The sequence below is a fragment of the Marmota flaviventris genome, chromosome 9, assembly GCF_047511675.1.
Source record: "Marmota flaviventris isolate mMarFla1 chromosome 9, mMarFla1.hap1, whole genome shotgun sequence".
Lineage (NCBI taxonomy): Eukaryota > Metazoa > Chordata > Mammalia > Rodentia > Sciuridae > Marmota > Marmota flaviventris.
The window spans coordinates 19,961,268-19,982,851 of NC_092506.1; the positions used below are offsets into that span (position 1 = coordinate 19,961,268).

Below are 21,584 nucleotides of genomic sequence, written 5' to 3' on the forward strand. Positions count from 1 at the left end.
AGTTTAGTGTGAGTTAGAAGCAATGCAGAGCAACTGAATGCATGGGACCATCCACGCAACACATTTTATTTGTAATTAAAACTATTATTAAAATCAGCATATGAAAATTTGTATTTCATCCATTCCTCCAACAATTGTCCCTCTGCCTTTACCATTTCCTCACAGTAACCGTGTATATTTGCTGTAGAGTTCTTCATTGCTTTTTTTCCCCTTTTATTTCTGTGGTCCTGGGGATTGAACCCAGGGGTACTCTACCACTGAGCTATATCTCCAGCCCTTTATTTTCTATTTTAAGATGGTTTCACTAAGTTGTTGAGGCTGGCTTTGAACTTGCAATTCTGCCTCGGTCTCCCAAGTCACAGAAATTCCAGGTGTGTGCCACTGTGCTGGCCATTGCTGAGTTCTTACCTATTTATTGAGTATGAACTGTGTGCCAGAGACTATGCTAGGTTCTGGGAAAGAGCCAGAGATAAGACAGACAAAAATCCCCATTTTCATGGTACTTACATTCTAGTGGGTGAATGTGAAGCCAGGGGAGATAGACAATAAATAAGTAGGCAAATAAAATACTTTCAGAAGGCGATAAGGGCAATGAGTTAAGTAAAAGAGAGTGGTAAGACAGAGTGATCATGGGTAGGACAATATTTGATGGCACAGTGGAGGACAACCTCTTTGAGAAGGTATCACTGGAGGTGAGAACTGACCAGATGAGAGGAGCCAACCCCGCAATTCAGCAAGACAGGGATCAGCAAGGGCAAAGACCCTGAGACAGGAGCCAGCAGCAAGTGTTTTCTTCCCTATTCTGCACACAAATGCTATTTCTCTGTCTCTGGTAAGTCGCAATATGTTAAAGAAATTGCCCTATGAGGCCTGGGAAAGGAGCAGTATTGAATGAAACAGAATCCAGGGACTCACTTATTGCGGAAGAGACATTCTGCCATGGGGGAGGGTGGGGACATGGGCAGGTAGATGTTCCCAGAATAAAGATAAGGTAAAGGCTGTAGAAACTACCCTTCCCCGACACTGCCACCTTTCACTGCCATGGTTAATTGGCAAAGTAGTCTGTGTGAACGGAGCTCAGGATGTCCAAGTTGCAGCACTGTTTCACACATCATCATTTCAAGTCACCGACTGACAGGATTTAGCACTCTGTGTCTGACAGTGGCCAGCAGTGAAGCAGAGAGAATTCCACCGGATTATCCAAAGCATCTGACCCGCAAATGAGGAGAGAGGAGAACATTTTTAAAAAACAACTCCTGAATGGTTCAGTGAGCCAATTCGACATCGAACAGACACACACAAACATCCAGCCGCCTCTGAGGCAAAAGGTCAATTTCTTGTGCTTGTCCCGGATCTTCAGAATCCAAGTTCTTGATCTGAGCTCAGTCCCTCATTCTCCTAGTCAAAGGGGAGGATGTGAAGCAGAGACAGGCTGGATGGGGTGCTCTGGGGCAACACTTCATTGTCTGAATGGAGGGCCGTTCATTACAGCTGGAGTGGCTGAGATCAGGGTCAGTAGAGAGGAAAAGGGTGCAGGACATGTCCTTTCTCTGAAGACACATAATAATTGTACATATTTATGGAGTCCAGTGTGATGATTCAATACATGTATACGGTGTGTCATTACACATTGGCTTCTACGGAATCAAGGTAATGAGCATTTCCATCTCCTATTGTTTCTTTGTGTTTGGAGCCGAGTTTGGGTAAGTGAACATTTCTGCTAGAGAAGCTGATATCTGCAGCCAGGTCTTATCTTTGGTGAGCGTATCACAAATCCTAGGTTTGGAAGGAGGGGTTAGAACGATGGACAGAAGCAAATTTCCATCCTACAAGACGTGGATAGAAGTGAAGTGCCATTGTCTTGTGGATAAATGAGCTTTCTAATTCTCCTAATCAAGTCCCAAGTCCCTCCCACGCCCCATCCTTCTCTCCTCCAACCCCTCCTCACACAGCTGTGAGGGTAAGATTTACTGGATGGAATGTGTTTGCAAAATCTGTTTTGTTCATTGGAACATGTTTATCAAAAAAGAAAGAAAAAAAACTCTGTCCCTTCTCACTATTTACTTTTTGGTGACCGCCTTGTGGGATTTGGAACTGGATAAACAGATGGACTTCACCGAAGGAATCAGGCGTGACGCCAGGCTGTGTGTATACATCTTAGTCTCAGTGTATATATGGCAAATTGTCTTCATCCAAACAGCTGTGCTGGTTTTGGAGGGAAGCGAGGCGACAGCATCTTTTGGACTCCCACTGCTCCAAGGTGCACCTCCCTGGTGGAACCTGGGGCTACAGGATGCCAGATAGTTTCTAGTGTTCTCATCCCAGATATATGAACCAATTTCAATTTCTGGCCTCTGGCTGTGGCAATTAAGGATTGCTCCAGATTCAAAACTATAGCTTATCACTTATACTGGGTTTGTTTGATACGTATGCATATCTATCCTGTGGTGAGTGTCTGCACTGACTACAGTAATGAGTGACCTCTGACTCCTTTGCAATATTCTGGAGGGATATGTTACACGTGTGTGAGTGCATGCATATGAGAAGTTTTAGAAGACCTGAAAGACAATATTTTGTAGGCCACGGGAAAAGTATAAACACGAGAGGGAGCAGGAACATTGACCACTCATATGCTAGCATGCTGCTGCTGAAGGGGCATTGGGAGAGACTGTGGAGAAGTCATCACCCTCCTAATTCTTTTGGCCACCTTCTCCTATAGAAATCTCTACTACAGTGGGTGGTAGTGGAGGAAGCACTTACTAATTCAACATTTTTCTCATGATTCAACATACTTCACTTGCAAGGTCTGAAGAAACTTCATTATATCTGAGGAAAATCTTTCAATAACAAAATGCATATGTTTGTTTGCTTCACAAAATAGGGTTCAGGGGGATGTTTCCTCCCCTCCTGGAAAAATTCATTTTAAACAACCATTTAAAAATGAACAATACTGCCTAAAGAGGGAACTGGTGCCAAATAGAGCCAACATACAAAAAATTAAATAAATAAATAAAACAAAACAAAACAACTCCCTGAGACAGAGTGTACTGCATTCATTAGTTTCAGGTAGCTCAAAGACAAGAACATTAAATAATTAGAGTGCAACGGACCAAGGTGCTGTAGGTAATGGGACCTCATAAAGACAGAACAAAAGACTCTGTTTTTAACAAAGGTTCTGCAGACCTTTATACTAGAGTGAGCAATGAGCGAGAGGGATGCTGCCCAGGAAATGAAAGGCCTCAATGGTTCCTCTTCAGTGAGCAGAGCCCAGGAGGAGTGTTCCAGGGCGCTCTCACAAACACTCTTTAATAATACCATCCAGAGCCTTTGATTCAAGGAACATGCTGAAGAATAAACAGCCTATTAATCTGAGTTTTCTGGTGTGCCTGAGTATACAAAGCAGCAATGAACTAACCCCTTGGCTCTTGCAAACATCCCGACTGCACACCATCCACTATTCCACTGCTCAACTCAGCTCCTCCTTTTACCACTGCATGCAATTTGTCCCTGGAAAAGCTTCAAGGTTTGGGGGTCCTGATGGGTTTCATCTCAGGATGTCCAGGCTAAATCCAGAGTGCAAAGAATGGAAACAGCCTATCCTTGTTTGGCCATAAGAAGGCATAGCCATGTGACCAGGCTCAAATGAGAACTGTGTGGTAGTGTGACTGGGTGAGGAGACAAAGTCATCAGTCTGCTTCTTTCTGAGCCAAGTTGACAGTCACAGGCCTGGGAAAGGAAGGCCCAGTTTCAATTGCTTCCTACTCTTGGTTACCTTGGTGGCAGGAAAGGCTCCTGCATGGGTGGGCTTTGGGTGCCATTCTGTGGAAACATTGCTGGGCATTTTGCTGAAATAGAAATTAACAAGTAAGGTCCCTGGGTTTTCAAAGAGGAAAGCAGACAACAAAAGGGCTGTTTCACCCTCAGATCCTTTCACTATGAGTTGTCTTTAAAATTATCAGGTGTGGCTTTTGGATAACAATCACTTGATGAAGCATCAGGTTCTCCTTCCCACCTTGAAGGAAATCATAGATAAGAGGTGGAGAGCATGAACTTTTAGTAATAAACTAGGGGTTCAATTGTTGAAATAGTGTAATTTGGGCTAGTATCATAGGCTGAGGTCAGTCATAGGAGCCAGGTGGCTTCTCTGGATTCCATGGTCACTGCCTCATAGAAGGTGTCTGCTTTTAAAAGGAACTAGTGTGACAAGATGCATAAATCAGCATTGAGGCTACCCAACACACACACACACACACACACACACACACACATACACACACGCGCGCATGTACACTCTTAAAGCACATTGCTTCTGACCCTAAACTTATATACATAGAAAAGCACACTTAATATGTTTCCTTTCAAAAAATAATTTCCAAAAGGTGCTTTGATTCTACTTTCAGGGAGCAATTTTGTATTTAGTCTCTTCAACTGGAGAAGGATGTGCAGGAAGGAGCAGCATAAAAGCTTGCATACTTTATGTCACTGATTGAGACACCATGGAGGGTGGTGACTAAGAGCATGGGCTCTATGGTCCAACAGATCTAGATCTGAGTTCCTCCTCTGCCACTTGTGTATTCTTAGACACTTTACAGAAAAATCTCTGAGTTTCCTCATCTATAAAGTGGGAAAACCCCATGAGGTTACTGTGAGGGGCACATAACATATCAAAACTGTTAAGTACAGTTCCTGGGATGCAGTAAGTGCTCAATAAATGATGACTATACTTATACTCTATGACAGCTCTAGATACAGGCATGGGAATCTAACTGGTGGTTAGCACCTGAGCTACATGAAATGGAAGTTTCTTTATTAAGCTGGGCTTAGAAGGTATCCAGATCTTCTTTCAGTGATTTGGAAACAAAAATTTGGGTTTCATGGGGTTATTGATCAAAGGTGGTAAGAAATTGAATTCTGGTACTCTGGGGACTTCATTTTTTATTTGGGAACTATACTGACCTGGAATATTCCCACCCCAGATTCTGGCTTAGCGGACATATCCTTGCTCCTTTAGGTTTCCACCTGTTGAGACAAACAGATGTAATCTGAATAAAGGAGGAGCTCACAAGCACAGATCTGATATCAGACAGCCTTTCTCTGCAGCATTCCTAGGGTCTTGAAATGACAAACATTCCAACAGGCTGAATCTGACCCTTCTTGTCCTGTAATTGGGGCCTTATGAAACTACTTCTTGTGATTAGAGCCATTGGTACCTCACTTCAAGGCTGAGAGGTGGACTTCATTAATATTGATGAGCTGTAGCTCGTTAACCTCATTTGATGTTTATTTACAACCATTCTTCTCATATGCTAATAAGTGACACTGGGCTCTTCAGATAGAAAAGAGGGAACTGGATTCTCTCTGCCAGCATCTCCTTGGCAAACTCCTGTCCCTTGAAACAGAAGTTTGCACAGAGGGAATAAAGCCAAATGGAGGGAATGCAGCAGAGAGGACAAAATGATGTGAAAAGAATGTCGGCAATGCAACCAGGAGAGAGGAGCCCAGCTGCTGGGCCCCGTGTGACAGAGGCTGGATACACCCGCCCAGTGGGTAACAAAAAGAAGCTGAAGGGAGGAACCATGAAAAGGACAATGTGTTAAATTTTGGAATTGGGGAGAGGGATGGAGATGGGTGGGTGACAGGGAGCTTGAAGGCCTCTCTAGCATTCATTCCATTTTCTTATTTGATCTAAAGAGCTCCCTAGGCAGGGGATGGAGTGAGTTTCCATAAGGCAGTTCAATGCCCATAGCAATGCTTAGCAAATGCTTGGCTTGGAGAAAGAATACTCATTGTCCTGAGCCTCACTGTGACATGGGAAAGCAGGAAGAAATCATCGGTGTTACTCTTTCCTCCAAATTATGGTTATGTACATCAAAGAACAGGATGAGTAAGCTGCAAGGAAAGGTCCAGAGGCTGGAGAGAACGTCTGTTTTAGTACTGCTATTCTATGGTTTCGAGGCTGCTAAGAGAACACATAGGATGGGGACGGAATGGAAACTACTTTGATAAATAAATGTTTACTAATACTGGCAGCAACAACAAACTGCACATTTAGGTATATGTTTTTGTTTTGCTTTTGCAGTCCTGGGAATGGAACCTAGGACCCTGTGCATGCTAGGCAAGTACTTCTACCACTGAGCCACATCCCCAGCCCTCAACATTTCTTTAAATTCTTAAATGTCAATTCCCACCAATTCTCATGGAAGCTTCATTCTTAACATTACTACTTAGACAATTATTCCTGTCCTGCCTTTGGGGACCACACCTTCTTTGTTCTCCCAATCTGGCTTCTTCTGTGAAGCTCTTTGAAGATCATTCCTATTCTTGATGTGCCTTTCTGTAAGGCTAAAAGGGCAGGAGAAAAAAGAAAACTCTTACTTTAAAGATTTAACCACATTTTATTTAAGTACAAAGTTTTGGTTCTAACAGGCAGATTTTACGTTTAAGTTGTTTGCCTGAAACCATTACCCCTTAGGGTAAAATTTCATCTTCTTTCAAGTTTTCTATGTACTCAGTTCCTCTCACAATGAAAGAATAATCAATAGCAATCTGTATTAGACCTGACAATCTGCAGCTTGCCTATGCTTAGGGACAAACATGTCTGAAAAAGGAACTGACGGATACATTCTTATTATAGACTACAGCAATGTTTCTCAACCTTTTTTATTTCCCATTATCTCCACCCCCCCACCTGAGCCTTTTTAGACACTTTTCCTAGCTGTCTTCCTCCACTGTGAAATTTTAATATCCTAGGCATATTATATAACTTTTTTTGGTACTGGGAGCCACAATTACACACACACACACACACACACTTACACACACACTTACACACACACATTGTTTTACCTCCCAAAGGAATAATTTCTACCCTTTTGGAGGCAATATTGTCTCCATTGAGAATGCATATTCTAGAAGGTTTTTTTTTTTTTTCATAGTGGGGCTTGAATCCAGGGACACTTACCACTGAGCTACATTCCCATCCCTTTTTACTTTTTTATTTTGAGACAGGGTCTCTCTAAGTTGCTCAGGCTGAACTTGTGATTCTCTTGCCTCAGCCTCCCAAGTTAGTGGGATTTCAGGCATGTGCCATCATACCCAGCTGTTCTAGAAGGTCTTAAAAAACAGTAAATCATTTGATTTAATGAGTTCCAGGACTGAACCTAATATTCTCCCAAAGTGAACCATCAAACACAATTACACTTCTGTTTTGATTTTTTTTTAAGAAAGAAGGAAAAAGATATCTTTGTATCTATCTAGTTAGTGATAGTTTCTCCAAAGAAGAGATCAAAATCCTTTTTCCACACATGACCTGATCTATCCACAGAATAAATGGCTTACTTTTTGGCAGTGGGTTAGCTTTTTACAATAGTCCTATTTTAGTGCTGGAAGAGGTAATAGATTTTTCAGGCCCCTTGGGGACCCCCAAATAGTTCATTCTCCTGAAAGTCAACAATATGTTCCCTTGTAAGAGTAGAATTAAGTAGAACGGAGTTCATTATTTCATTAAATTTCTCCCAAACTCCAGAGGAAGATTGGTATTGCTACTCCCCTCCTACGAGCACAGAAATGATGGCATTAAAGATTAGGTAGCTTAATGTAGGTCCCAGGGAGTGATGTTTCTTCATACAAACATTTTATCTGTCACACAGGGTCACTCTGAGGATTTCTAGACCTCATGTCTTCTGTTTCCTACTTTAACCTAGGATGATAATACTCTTGCTAGAGAGGAGTTTATAAAGGTCTCTCTACCTCGGAGATAACTTCTCTCTCCACATGACAGAAAAAGGGTAAAGAAGGTGCTGAGCGAGATCTCTAAGCATTGGACAGATGGGGAGAGACAAACAGAACTCAGGCTATTGTTCTAAAATTTATTGTTTTACAAGCAAATGGCTTAAATAGTGCCATTTAAATAATCTTTTTTTAAAGAATATTTTTTCTAGTTGTTGACTGACCTTTATTTTATTTATTTATATATGATGCTGAGAATTGAACCCAGTGCCTCACACATGCCAGGCAAGCACTCTACCACTGAGCTACAACCCCAGCCTTGCAGAATCTTGAATAGGGAGGAATGCATCTTTTGTAAAGTAAATGTAACTATTATTGTATATTTGGATGAGAAACATTAAACTAGAATGTGCTCCTCAGAAAATACAAAGACCCAAGTCAAGACCCACAAATAGTCTTCAAGGAATATGAGAAATTCATATTTTATTTAGCAGTCATGGAAACTGACTCTCCATTAGTGAGTGGGAATTAGAGTTTGGCAAGCTAAATAAAAAAAATCTATCTAAGAGGGCTTTTTCTGTAAATTGCATCAGGCTCTTTTAATTCCTCCAATTAAATCAGTGTTAAACTTCCCACAGAATAAGATACAATTACTTGTTCTAAAGAATGATTTTAAGAGTTAACTTGTCATCTTAGACTTTCAAGTAGATCTGTACCTAATCCATTCCTCATAATGAGTATATATTCTATTAAAAATGAAAACAACTTCAGGGAAGGGTATTCTGCAATACTATTTAGAAACCTAGCATTAAATAATCTCATGTCTAATAAATTTGCTCTCATGTGGGACTTAAATCTTTTACACTACAATAAAAGTTCATTTCCTCTTTGTTTGAAGAGATGCAGATGAACTAGTGGGGGTTAAAGGCATCAACTTTAATTCAGAATACCCAAAGTCGAAATATACAGCCTAGATCAATCTAAAGACATAGTAAAAGGAATATCAAAGTAATACATTTAACTCAATTAGCTTCTGATACAGAAATGCTATGCCAGTGATTTCTTTTGCTGTGAATAAATTTGAATAAATTAAAAAAAATAAATTTGGCCCTACCTCAAATTTATTTAAAAGTGAATAAATTTGAGGTAGGGCCAAAAAAATAAAATCTTCATAACCTGTCTTAAGGAAAATGAAATTACAATCATTTTGCACTAAAAATAGAAACTAAGAGATACAAGGTATGGAAATCTTAAAGGTGACTCATGTTATAGAAGAGGTATTTTTTAAATAAAAAAAATCTTACTGAATGCTATAAAATAAGAATGATTGGGGGAAGAGGCAAATTCTTTAAAGTCCTGGATACAGTTGGATATGGTAGCACAAACCTATAATCTCAGTGACTTGGGAGGCTGAGACAGAAGGGTCACAAGTTCAAGGCCAGTCAGGGCAACTGAGCAAGACCCTGTCTCAAAATAAAATTATAAGGGCTGGAGGTATAATTCAGTGGTACAGCATTTGCCTAGCATGTGCAAGGCCATGGGTTTAATCCCTACTACTACCAAAAAAAGAAAAAGTCTAAACTGGGTATGGTAGCACAGGTCTGTAATCCAGTGGCTCCAGAGGCTGAGGCAGGAGGATTGAGAATTCAGAGCCAGCCTCGGCAACTAAGCAAGGCCTTAAGCAACTTAGCGAGACTCTGTCTTAAAATAAAAATTTTGGGGATGTGGCTCAGTGGTAAAGGGCCCCTGGGTTCAATCCCCAGTATCAAAACAAAACAAAAAGAAAAGAAAAAGTCTTGGACATCAGAGCAAGGGAACTAAACTAAAAATATAAGTTGAAATAGATAAGGAGAGAAAGGGAGCCTAACCCAAACCCATTCGTACTATTTGCAGCAATTATCAATGAATTGGAAAGGGCAGTGAGGAGAAATGTGTTACCATATTCCAATACTGATTTGTCAATTTCAGTAGTATCTGACTATCTTGTTCTACCAATATATCTAGTCAGGAAAAGACAAATCTTTTTCATTGTCAGGTGGCCGAAGAAAACACTTTCTCCAATGAACAGTATAATAAGGCAATAAAAGCAAGACTGTAGTTATCAAACATTTTTATTTGCAGTACTCAAAACATTTGCAGTATGAATACCCAGTTCCCATTTTCCATTCCCCACCTTCCTCACAGCTTTGGGAGGAAAAGTAACCTTGTTAAAGGAAGAATGTCTTTCCTGCATATTGGTGTATACCTGAATGCAACATTAGGAAAAGGACTTCCCAAGGAGGGTGTGAGTGGGGCCCCCAAGTTTCCAAGGTGCTGATCCTACAAACACACTGGTAAAGGCTTTGTTCTACTCCTTCAAAGGCTGCATGGCAGTGTTCCTTTTGGTAGCCATGGATGCTACACTTCTTTGTTTGGGCCAGGGACCAAAGGGAAAATTCAGAAGGAAAAATAGGAAGGCATTTTCCCTTCCAGATATAAGTAGTCACTAATCCTTTTTGGTAAGGGTGGCATTATTATCTGAAGTTATATGTTCAATGAATAATTGTATAGAAAGCTACGTATGTAATATAAATATTGCTCAAAGTTACAAAGTAGATCTGTGCCAGAGAGGGTTCAGTTCAAACAGGGTTAGACCTAGGTAATTAGAATAGCCTTTAGAGATTTGAGACGTAGAAACCTGAATACATTTTTTTTTTCAATAGAGAAAAGGATTGGGTAGGAAGATCTATCATCCAATGGTTTATCACAATACTGTGGTCCAACCTCAGGGACAAAGATATAGAAAATGATTTACGATTAGAGGTTTAAGTGAATAACAGGTAATGCTTTTTATTCCATAGTTTTGTACAAACATAATTAGGTGTTGCCAAACTATGTTAGTGATGGATCAGACTTACAGTCAAGCAGGGAAGGTGGTGAGCATGTCACAGATAGATAGCTTTAAAAGTTTAAGGAATATTCTTTAAAATAAACAAAATAGTCACTTCCTTTGTTCTATATGCCAAGTGGCAGGTGCCTGAAGGCCTGCTCTAGAAAGGATAGAGACTTTTTCCCCAGAGTAGTACATGAGGCCTAAAGAAGCTTCCTGCTACATAGGAGATATAAAAGAAGTTAAGAGGGTTATAGTCGAGTACTAAATTATGTAACAGATGACTTATTTGTTGTGGCTTTTAGTACATTCTGTGAGTGTGTGTGTGTGTGTGTGTGTGTGTGTGTGTGTGTGTTGTTGTTGGAATTGAACCCAGGGCCTCATGCATTCTGGATAAGTGCTCTACCACTGAGTACATCCCTAGCCTCTGTTTTGTTTAAAATTTTATTTTTAGTTGTAGGTGGACACACAATATCTTTTTTTTTAATATTTATTTTTTAGTTGTAGCTGGACACAATGCATTTATTTTATTTACTTTTATGTGGTGCTGGGGATTGAACCCAGGGCCTCGTGCATGCTAGGCAAGCGCTCTACCACTGAGCCACAACTCCAGCCCGCACACAATATCTTTATTTCATTTTTATGAGGTGTTGAGGATCAATCCAATGCCCCACACGTGCTAGGCAAGCATTCCACTACTGGGCCACAATCCCAGCTCCCCAGCCTCTGTTTTATTTTATTTCAAGACAGAGTCCAAGTTGCCTAGGTTGACCTTGTACTTGTGATTCACTTGTACTTGTACTGGTGATACAGGTGTGTGCCACTGTACCCAGTTCAGAAGTAGATGTTTTCTATAAAAAGAAACTAAAAAGCAGCAATTCCTCTGCTTTTAAACTTTTAACCATTTTGATGGTAATTCTTTTTCTGCTAGGCCTTATTATTGCAGAAACAGCTTAGAATGATAAAATTGAGAAGGAATTTCCAAAAACATGCTTTAAATTTTATGAGAAAATAAGACTGAATATCTACTAAATGTCAGTAACCATTTTGAATGAATAAATTCTATAAATGAACACACAGATCAAAATAAAAATAATTAGGATAAAGGAGTCTTTACGATTCCATGAAACCAAAGTTTATAAATAAAGTTTTCTATTGCTTAAGGTAAATCCAGTAAATAGGAACATGACCTTGACTTTTCCTGTTAAGGCACCCAATTAATGCTTACTTCCCTTCACCCAGACGCATGCCTCCAGGCAAGAAAATAATTAAACTTTTGTTAAAAATAATTTTAATAATTTTAACTTCTGTTAAAAATCAATTATGTATTCACTTATAATAGGTACCTAGAACATGTAAGTTCACAGAGCCAAAAAGTAGAATAGAGGTGAATAAGAGTTACTATTAATGGGTACAGAGTTTCAATTTGGGATGAGGAAAGGTTCTGTAAATGGGTGGTAATGGTTGTACATTATTGTGAATGTCCTTGATGCCACTTTAAAATGGCAAATTTTATGTTACATATATTTTACAATAAAAATATGTGTTTTAAAAATCTTTTACAAAATAACGTAGCCTAGGGCAGTTCCCCAAATTTGCCTGTTCATCAGAATCACCTGGAGTGCTTATTAAAGGTATAGATTCTCTGGCCACCCCCCAGACTGGCTAGTTGTTTTCTTGTTAGTCAGTTCATTTTGTGTATCTGATTGTAAGTTAACAGGAAACAGGGTATCTTTAGTTGTGATGTAGTTTTTTACTTAACCAAGTAAAATTGAAAATATCTTGGCCCCTGCCAATCTACAGTTATTCTAAACCGAAGCCACAGAGACACAAAAAGCTCTGGTCTGCAATGTTACTATCATCCATAAAAGTACTGCTCTTCTGTGTTATTTCTGTTTCCCCAGGACATTACTCCACAATACAGAAAATAAGCAAATAACAACATATTTGAAAAGGGCTAGGAATTTGTACATGTTAGTGGAGATTCCAGGCTTCATTTTTGGTACAAGGAAGATATGGGAATTTTGTATATAGCAGGTGATGACAAGGTGCTATAATACCCAAGAACATAAAATTAAAAAAGAAAATATTCTGTATGACTCAAAGAATAGTTTGGAAGAGATTTTCTTTCAATTGGAAGTCAAAATATATATTACATCATCCAGGCAGGACTGCTGTTAATGATCATTAAGCTTCACTGAAGCAAGTATCATTTAAGGCTTTGAAGGGCAAGAAAAAAGGGTGTTTCAAGTCTCTCAAACAATTTACTGCTCTAGTATTTCTAATAATCACATTTGTATTTTTTCTTTAGACTGCAGAGAAAAGCAAAAAGAAAACCTGTAGAAACTGGAGTTGGACAAGAGAACAAAGTTCACAGATGAAATCCTCTCCAATACCAGCAATTGAAACAAGACTCAGCCCTCATGTCCGTTAAGCCACTGGCCCAGCTCAGCCCCTTTTCTTCCCCTCAGTGATTTTTAAGTGTCACAAGAGCTCTTCAGGCTAAACTAAACAAATCCTAAGAAAGTTTGGGAAAAAGATGCAACATATAATGTACTTTGTCTTGGTCATGTCACTTCTTGGCCATTTCTCCTTAGATATTTCTCTAATTAGAGTGATGAGTTGACAGGAAACAATTCTTTTTTGGTGTATGGTACTGGGATTGAACCCAAAGATGCTCTACCACTGAGCTACATCCCCAGTCCTTTTTTTTTTTAAATTTATTTTTTAGTTGTAGTTGGACACAATACCTTTATTCTATTTATTTATTTTTATGTGGTATTGAAGATTGAACCCAGGGCCTCACACGTGTTTGGTGAGTGCTCGCTCTACCCCTGAGCCACAACCCCAGCCCCCCCAGTCCTTTTTATTTTTGATTTTGAGATGGGGTCTTGCTAAGTTGCTCAGGGTGGACTCAAACTTGTGATCCTCCTGCCTCAGTTTCCTAAGTTGCTGATATTACATGTGTGAGCCTCCAATCTCAGCCAAAAAGCAATTTGAGGGTGGGGGAGATTATTGGGGATTTAACCCAGGGTCAATTCACCATTGAGCCACATCACCATCCTTTAAAAAAACATTTTTTTTTTAGTTGTACATGGACATAATACCTTTATTTTATTTATTTATTTTTATGTGGTGCTGAGGATCAAACCCAGTGCCTTACATGTGCAAGGCAAGTGCTCTACCACTGAGCTACAACTGCACCCCACAGCCATTTTCATTTATTTATTTTGAGGCAGGGTTTCACTAAATTGCTTAGAGCCTTGCTAAGTTGCTAGGGCTGGCCTTGAACTTGTGATCCTTCTGTTTCAGCCTCTTGAGCCACTGGGATTACAGGCATGTGCCAGCCTGGCAAGAAGCAATTTTTAAGTCAAATTGATAAAATAAAAACACTTCCAAATGATACAAGTTTTGTTTCTGTGAGAATTATCCTTCCTTTATCCTGAAGTGAAGCAGTGACTCTCTCTCTACTACACACAGTTAAAAAATATGATCTTTAAGAATCGATAAAGCTCAAGCTTAGAATGGATTTTAGAAGTCACCTAATTAAACCAACTCTTTTTTTTTTTCTCATCTTTGTCTGAATTTCCTCCTTAATGTCTGTGTTCAGTGATTGAATAGAAAAGTACTGCCCAATAGAACTTTTGTGATGCTGGAAATGTTACTTTGCACTGTCCTACATGGTAGAAGCCACTAATCATACCAGTTTGTGAGCACTTGAAATTTGCCTAATATAACTAAGAAATTTTGATTGTATTTACTTTAAAAAATCAGACTTATGATGATATAACTGACATACAAAAATCCGTGCATATTTAATATGTGCAATATGAGCTTGGACACATGTAAATATTCCAGAAAACATCATAATGATCAAAATAACAGACATATCCATTACCCCACAAAATTTCCTTGTATACTTTGTTTATGTATGTGGTAAAAGCACTTAAAATGAGATCTGTTCTCTTAAAAATATATAAAGTGCATAATACAGGTTCGTTGACTACAGGTACTATGCTGTAGAGCAGATCTCTAGAACATATTCACTTTGCCTAACTGTAACTTTATACCATATGGATAATAACTCTCCATTTCCACTTCTTCCACCCTTTGTTAACTATTGTTCTATGGTATGCTTTTATAATTGTATATAATTACATTTCAATAGCCAGAGGGGACTACAGGACACCATATTGGATAGTGCATGACTAGTATCTGCTCTATCACTTCTTTTTTTTTAATATTTATTTTTTAGTTGTAGTTGTGCACAAACCTTCACTTTATTTATCTTCATGTGGTGTTGAGGATCCAACCCAGGGCCTCACATGTGCTAGGCAAGCGCTCTAGTGCTGAGTCACAACCCCAGCCCTGATCTATTACTTCTAATGACAGAAAATCCATTGCCTCCCAAGCAGCTCTTTCAATTTATGGACAATTCTAATTGTTAAGAAAATTTTCTACATTGTGATTTTGTCTTCCTGATAATTTCTACCCACTGGACCTAACTCTGTTTTCTGGAGTCACATAGAATAAGCAAGCCCCAGTCACATGTTATGTCATCAAATATTTGAAATCAGTAGTCATGTTTCTTTTTTTTTTTTCTTCACTTTTTTTAATGCTCCTGGTTCTTTAAATATTCTTCACCATTTGGTTCGTGCTTCAGTTAGTCAATGTTAATAAAGATGAAGATAACAATTAATATTTATCAAGAATCTAGTGAGTGCCAGTTACCATGTGAGGCAATTATCACATTTTACCATTTGAGTCCCTTTCCTGGCTAGGAAGCTAGTACTGTTATTTGCCCGGACTTTACTCAGGAGAAAACTCAGGTTCTGAGAGGTTAAGAAATTTATCCAACATCACTCAGACAAAAAAGTATACAGCTGAGTCAGGTTAGTGCTGCATGCCAGTAATCTCAGCTACTAGGGAGGCTGAGGCAGGAGGATCACTATATTTGAGGCCAGCCTAGGCACCTTAAAGAGACCCTCTCTCAAAAAACAAAAGAAAACAAAGGCTGGGGTTGTAGCTCAGTGATAGAGCACTTGCCAAACAAGCATGAAGCTCTGGGTTCAATCCCTAGTACTGCAGAAGTATACAGCTGGGACTCAAACCTATGTGTAAGACTCAAAAACTACTGCTCATTACCATATCACTATGTTGTCTCCCTGTGAAAGCACAGTGCTCACAACTAAACTCCTATTGTGGGTGTTGTTTGATCATCATTGTATGTTAAGTTCTGTGCGGTCAGGGACTTTGTTTAGTTCAATTCTATGTATACAGTACCACAAACTGGCATAAGGCAGGTACTCTATAAGTATGTGTTGAATAAAAAAAATGAATGAATAAAAAAAATCACCTTTCTTCATTATGGCCTCTATTCTCTTTTTTTTTTAATATTTATTTTTTAGTTGTAGTTGGACACAATACCTTTATTTTATTTGTGCTTTTCTATGTGGTGCTGAGGGTCGAATCCAGGGCCTTGTATGTGCTACGCAGGTGCTCTACTGCTGAGCCACAACCCCATCCCGGCCTCTATTCTCATATCCCATAAAGTTAATTTCACTTCTTGCTGGTCACAGCACCTGTTGCCCAATACTCAGTTTATGTCTCTTGTGGTTGGCTGTTCAGGGTGCATGCTCTCATGCTTCTTTTTCTTGACCAACTTTTTTAGTTAGGTATTTTTTAACTTCCTTCCTTCCTTCCTCCTTTCCTTCCTTCCTCCCTCCCTCCCTCCCTCTTTGCACCAGGGACAGATCCCAGGGCCTCACATATACTAGGTGAGCCTCCACCACTGAGCTACACCCCTACTCCCCTAACTCAATTTTTATTTACACTTATTACATTTATATTTTCCCATTTGATTTTTCAAATGAGCCTTTTGCTCAAGCCTGGAACACATATGACTGTAAAACAGAGATCAAAGTTTCACACAAACAAAACAGATTAGATTCTCAGCAACTTTGGCATCTTCTAAATCACCTTTTATGGCACACATCATACATGTATTAGTCATTCACCCATCTATTTTTTTCAACAAATATTTAGTAAGTCCTACTAAATGACTGGCTCCATTCTTCATGCTAAAACTGAACAAAAAATATCCAAATCCCTTCCCCTCTGAAGTTTACACATTAGTGCAGGAGGGTCAGGCAAAACATAAGTTAAAGAAGCCAATCACACACACACACACACACACACACACACACACACAATAGTAGGGGGTCTGTTCCAGATTAAAAGAAAATAAAGGACATTACCATGTATAATATATAAACCTTGATTAGATCCTGGGTCAGAAAACAAACAGTATCTGCTCTATCACTTCTTTTTTTTTTTAATATTTATTTTTTAGTTGTAGTTGGGCATACCTTCACTTTATTTATCTTCATGTGGTGCTGAGGATTAAAAATATTTGGGAACAACTGGGGAAAGTGTAATTTGTACTGGATGTTAGGTGATGTTATAAAATTATTGTCAGTTTTCTTAAAAGTGATACTGACATTGGGGTTATGAAGAAGAACAAGAGAATGTACTTTCTCATAAGAAATAAAGGATGGGGAGGTAAGGCGCCATGATTCCTGTAACTTAGAACAGGTTGTACACCCTGTGGTGCTGAACAAGCACACTTTGGGTATAACTGTTCCATCAGCCTATTGCCTTCTGCTTCTTCACAGGATACACGGAAACACTGTCAAGGTCTTGTTGAAATCCAATCAAACTCAACAAATATACTAAATATAGCTATACTAAATACAGATTCCTCCCAATTTAATAGTCCAATAATCTCTTCCAAAAGGGGAATAAATTCACATGATTGTTCTTCCTTCTCCTTCAGTATTACTCTCATTACCATCATTTATCATCACTGTCTTCACAGTTATTACTGATTTTGATAAGCCCTATATACATTATTTGATTTAATCCTCAGGACTGAGCCAGGCACAGGGGCACATGCCTTTAATCTCAGCTACCTGGGATGAGGCAGGAGGATTACAAGTTTGAGGCCAGCCTTAGCAATTTAGTGAGGCCCTGAGCAACTGAGACCTTGTTTCAATTTTTTTTTTTAAAGTTGTAGATGAACACACAGTATCATTATTTTCAAAATTTTAAAAATAATAATAATAAAAGGGATTGGGGGACGTGGCTCATTGGTAAAGTGCCCCTGGGTTCAATCCCAGTACCCACTCACCCCCGCACACACACACACACACAAATAAAATTTTAATAAATCTTCAGAACTAATCCCAGTGGCTCAGGAGGCTGAGGCAGGAGGATCATGAGTTCAAAGCCAGCCTCAGCAACTTAGCGGGGCACTTAGTAACTCAGTGAGACCCTGTCTCTAAACAAAATGGGAATGTGGCTCAGTGGTTGAGTACCCCCTGGGTTCAATCCTTAGTACAAAAAAAAAAATTCTTCAGAACTACCTTATTAAGTAGGTTCTTTGTTTATTTCTATTTTTACCAATAAGGAAGTTATTATTAACTTGTCCCATGTCATTTTACTAAGAAATGAAAGGAGCTGGGATTGAAATGAGGTCTTCTTTACCCACCAACCCTGGGCTCTTTTCCTCTTCCCTCTCCTTTCTTCCTCTTTCTCCTCCTCATCTTCTATAAATTCTGATAAACTCATAGTGATCACAATTTCGTTTTCTGAATATTTTAAATTTATTCCTGCTAATAAACAGTTGAAGACTCTCACTAAGACAAATGTCAACATCACCAGCCTTCAGCCTTCTGAAAATTAGCTTCTTGACTCCAATCCTCTGAAATTTCTCTCTACCCCTACCCACCCCCCTTTCTCCTCCCGGTGCGGTGCTCACTCTTGATGCCCGCCAGCCACAGCTCAGCCACTCATCCCCTAGTCCTCAGTACCTTGGAATGTAAACCAAGTCAAGGAACGTGAGCTCATTCAAAATGGTTAGGTGATCTCTTACAATCTCAGCTATGTTTGATTTCATTCCCTGGAACCAGTGTTTATCTTTTCCAATCCAAAGAGCATTCTCTTTAACAGAGAAGACTAAACCAAAACAGAAGTGAGTGCTCTATTTTCTTTTATTCATTAATATTTTACCACCCACCTGGGTCTCATTGTTCTTTTTGCTCCCAATGTACTTTTTTTCTTTTAAGATATAAGACAAAATTTTATTTAAAGATTTCAGTACCACTGAATTTAAAAAAAAAAAAACTCATTAAAATTTTTAAGCTCCCAATGTACTTTTAAAAAGGAAAACTTTTTATATTGCCTTTGGTATTTTGTCACAATTCTCAGTTTTCCTAGTCTCTTATTTTCCCTTTAATTTATACAATTCAGTTAATATTTATTTATATTTACTTGAACTAGGCACTTGGCTAGATGCTGAGAATACAGGGTAACAAAGACAGATAAATGTTCTACAGTCTAATGAGAGACAGAATGTAAGCAAATAATTATATATGTGAAAATTGTAAGAAAAAGAGCCAGAAAAATATATTAAACCTAATTTAGAACTCCAGAAAATTCTGTAGAAAAGAGACATTTATAAAAAAAGAAATATTACCAATCTCACATACACTCTTTTGGAAAAGGAGGAAACATTTCTTTCTTTCTTTTTTTTTTATATTTTATTTTTTAGTTTTTGGTGGACACAACATCTTTATTTTTATGTGGTGCTGAGGATCGAACCCAGCGCCCTGGGTATGCCAGGCGAGCGCTCTATCGCTCAAGCCACATCCCCAACCCTGTCTTTTTAAAAAAAAAAAAAAAAAAAAAAAAATTAGTTGTAGATGGACCCAATACCTCTGTTTTATTTATTTATTTATTTACTTATTTATTTATTTATTTATTTTTACGTGGTACTGAGGATCAAACCTGGGCCTTACACATGCTAGGCGAGCACTCTACCACTGAGCCACAGTCCCAGCTCCAAGAAGGAAACATTTCTAAATTGATTTTTCAGGCCAGCGTAATCCTGATACTCAAACAAGATGATCTATATTACAAGAAAAGAAACTTATAGCCTAACATATATCATGCAAGATAGATGCAAAAATCACTAACAAAATGTTAGTAAAAGAAATCCAGCAGTATATAAAAAGGATAATATCACAATTAAGCAGAAAGGAGAAAAACCATATGATCACCTTAATAGATGAAAAAAATAAACATTTACCAGATGCAAGAAAATAAACATTTACAAGTTCATTCTAAATATTATAAATGGTAGGACTCTTGAATGACCAAAATAATCTCAGAAAAGTTGAAGGGTGCGTATTAGATCAGTGCAACAGAATCCATAATCCGGAAGCAGACATGCACATATATGATCGACTGATTTTTTTGAACAAAGGACCCAAAACAAATGAGTGGGGAAAAGAAAGTCTTTAAAAAATGAAAGAAAAAAGGGTCTTTTCAATAAATGGTGTTATATAACAACTGGCTGTCCACATGGGGAGGGGTGAAAAAAAACTTGACCCCAACTTCAAACCAACTACAGAAAACAATTCAACATTAGTTATAGACCTAAATATAAAACCTAAGACCCTAATGCTTTTAGAATAAAATACAGGTTAATTTAGTCACAACATAGGGAAAATGAATATTTTTTTAGATTGAATCCAAAAGACCCTAACTCTAAAAGAAAAAAAAAAATTCTGAAATGGGCTTTAAAAACTTCTGCTAAATAAAAGACATCATTAAGAAAATAAACTACAGATAGAATATTCATGATACACATATTTGAACATATAAGAACATATAAAGAATCCCTATTACAGACAAAAGACAAAAAAACAATAAAAATTGGGCAAAAGACTTCAAGAGGCACTTCACAAAGAATATGCAAATGGCCAATAAACAATTTAAAAAGTGTTCAACATTATTAGTCATCAGGGAAATGCAAACAAAAACTACAATATCACTTCATACCCATTAGAATGGCTAAACTAACAAAAGACTGATAATACCAAGTGTTAACCAAGAAGTATAATAAATGGAATTCTCATATACTGCTGGGGGGAAGGTAAAACATTACGACTTCTTTGGAAAGCAGTCAGGCAGCTATTCTACCATGGGTATTTTACTGAAGAAAAATGAAAACATATGTCCACAAAAATACTCAAAAATATTCCTAGAAGCTTTATTCATATTAGCCAAAACTCTACATAACTTACTGTCCATTAACAGATGAACAAAAATACTCAGTTAAAAAAAAAGAAAAAATTACTGACACATACCACAATGTGGATGAATATTTCTCCAAAGAAGATGTATAAATTGCCAATAAACACATATAAATATGTTTAATATCATTAGTCATCAGGGAAATAACAAATCAAAAGTATAGTGAACTTCCATTTCACACCAAGATGGTTATAATTAAAAAGACAGATAATATCAAGTGTTGGTAGGAACACACATTGCTGATGGGAATGTAAAATAGAGCAGCTGCCTTGGAAAACATAAGTAATGTATGAACCAGCATTCCATTCATAGGAATATATGCAAGAGAAATGCAAACATATGTTCATACAAAAACTTGTGCACAAATGTTCATAGCAACATTATTTATAATAGCCCAAAGTGAGAACAAGCTGATGTCTATCAATGGATAAATGGATAAATGGCTAAAACGTGGTAATATTATAGAAACAATATGAAATATTATTTGGCCGTGAAAAGGAATAAAGTACTAATCCATATGATAACATGGATAAAACCTTGAAAATAAGCAAAGAATCACACCCAGAAGACCACACATTATATGATTCCATCTATATGAAGCTTCCAGAATGGGCATTATCCATAGAGACAACAAGCAGATTAGTGGTTATCTAGAGTTGGGCATTGGTGGGTGGGGAAAAGTTACTGACAATGAACATGGAGTTTTTTTTCCTGAGGCCAGAGTTTGAAAACCACTGAATTAGCCGGGTGCAGTGGCCTATGCCTGTAATCCCAGTGGCTCCGGAGGCTAAGATAGGAGGATCACGAGTTCAAAACCAGCATCAGCAAA

The 21,584-nt window shown here is 38.2% G+C and overlaps 1 protein-coding gene and 1 non-coding gene across 2 annotated transcripts in view; both read right to left on the reverse strand.

The window, feature by feature from the left end:
- Positions 1-21,584, reverse strand: part of Cstpp1 (centriolar satellite-associated tubulin polyglutamylase complex regulator 1) — a 174,987-nt gene that overhangs the window by 42,838 nt on the left and 110,565 nt on the right. The window lies entirely within an intron of this gene.
- On the reverse strand, positions 11,137-11,209 carry Trnaa-agc (transfer RNA alanine (anticodon AGC)). The gene has a single exon. It is a non-coding gene; the product is annotated as a tRNA-Ala (tRNA).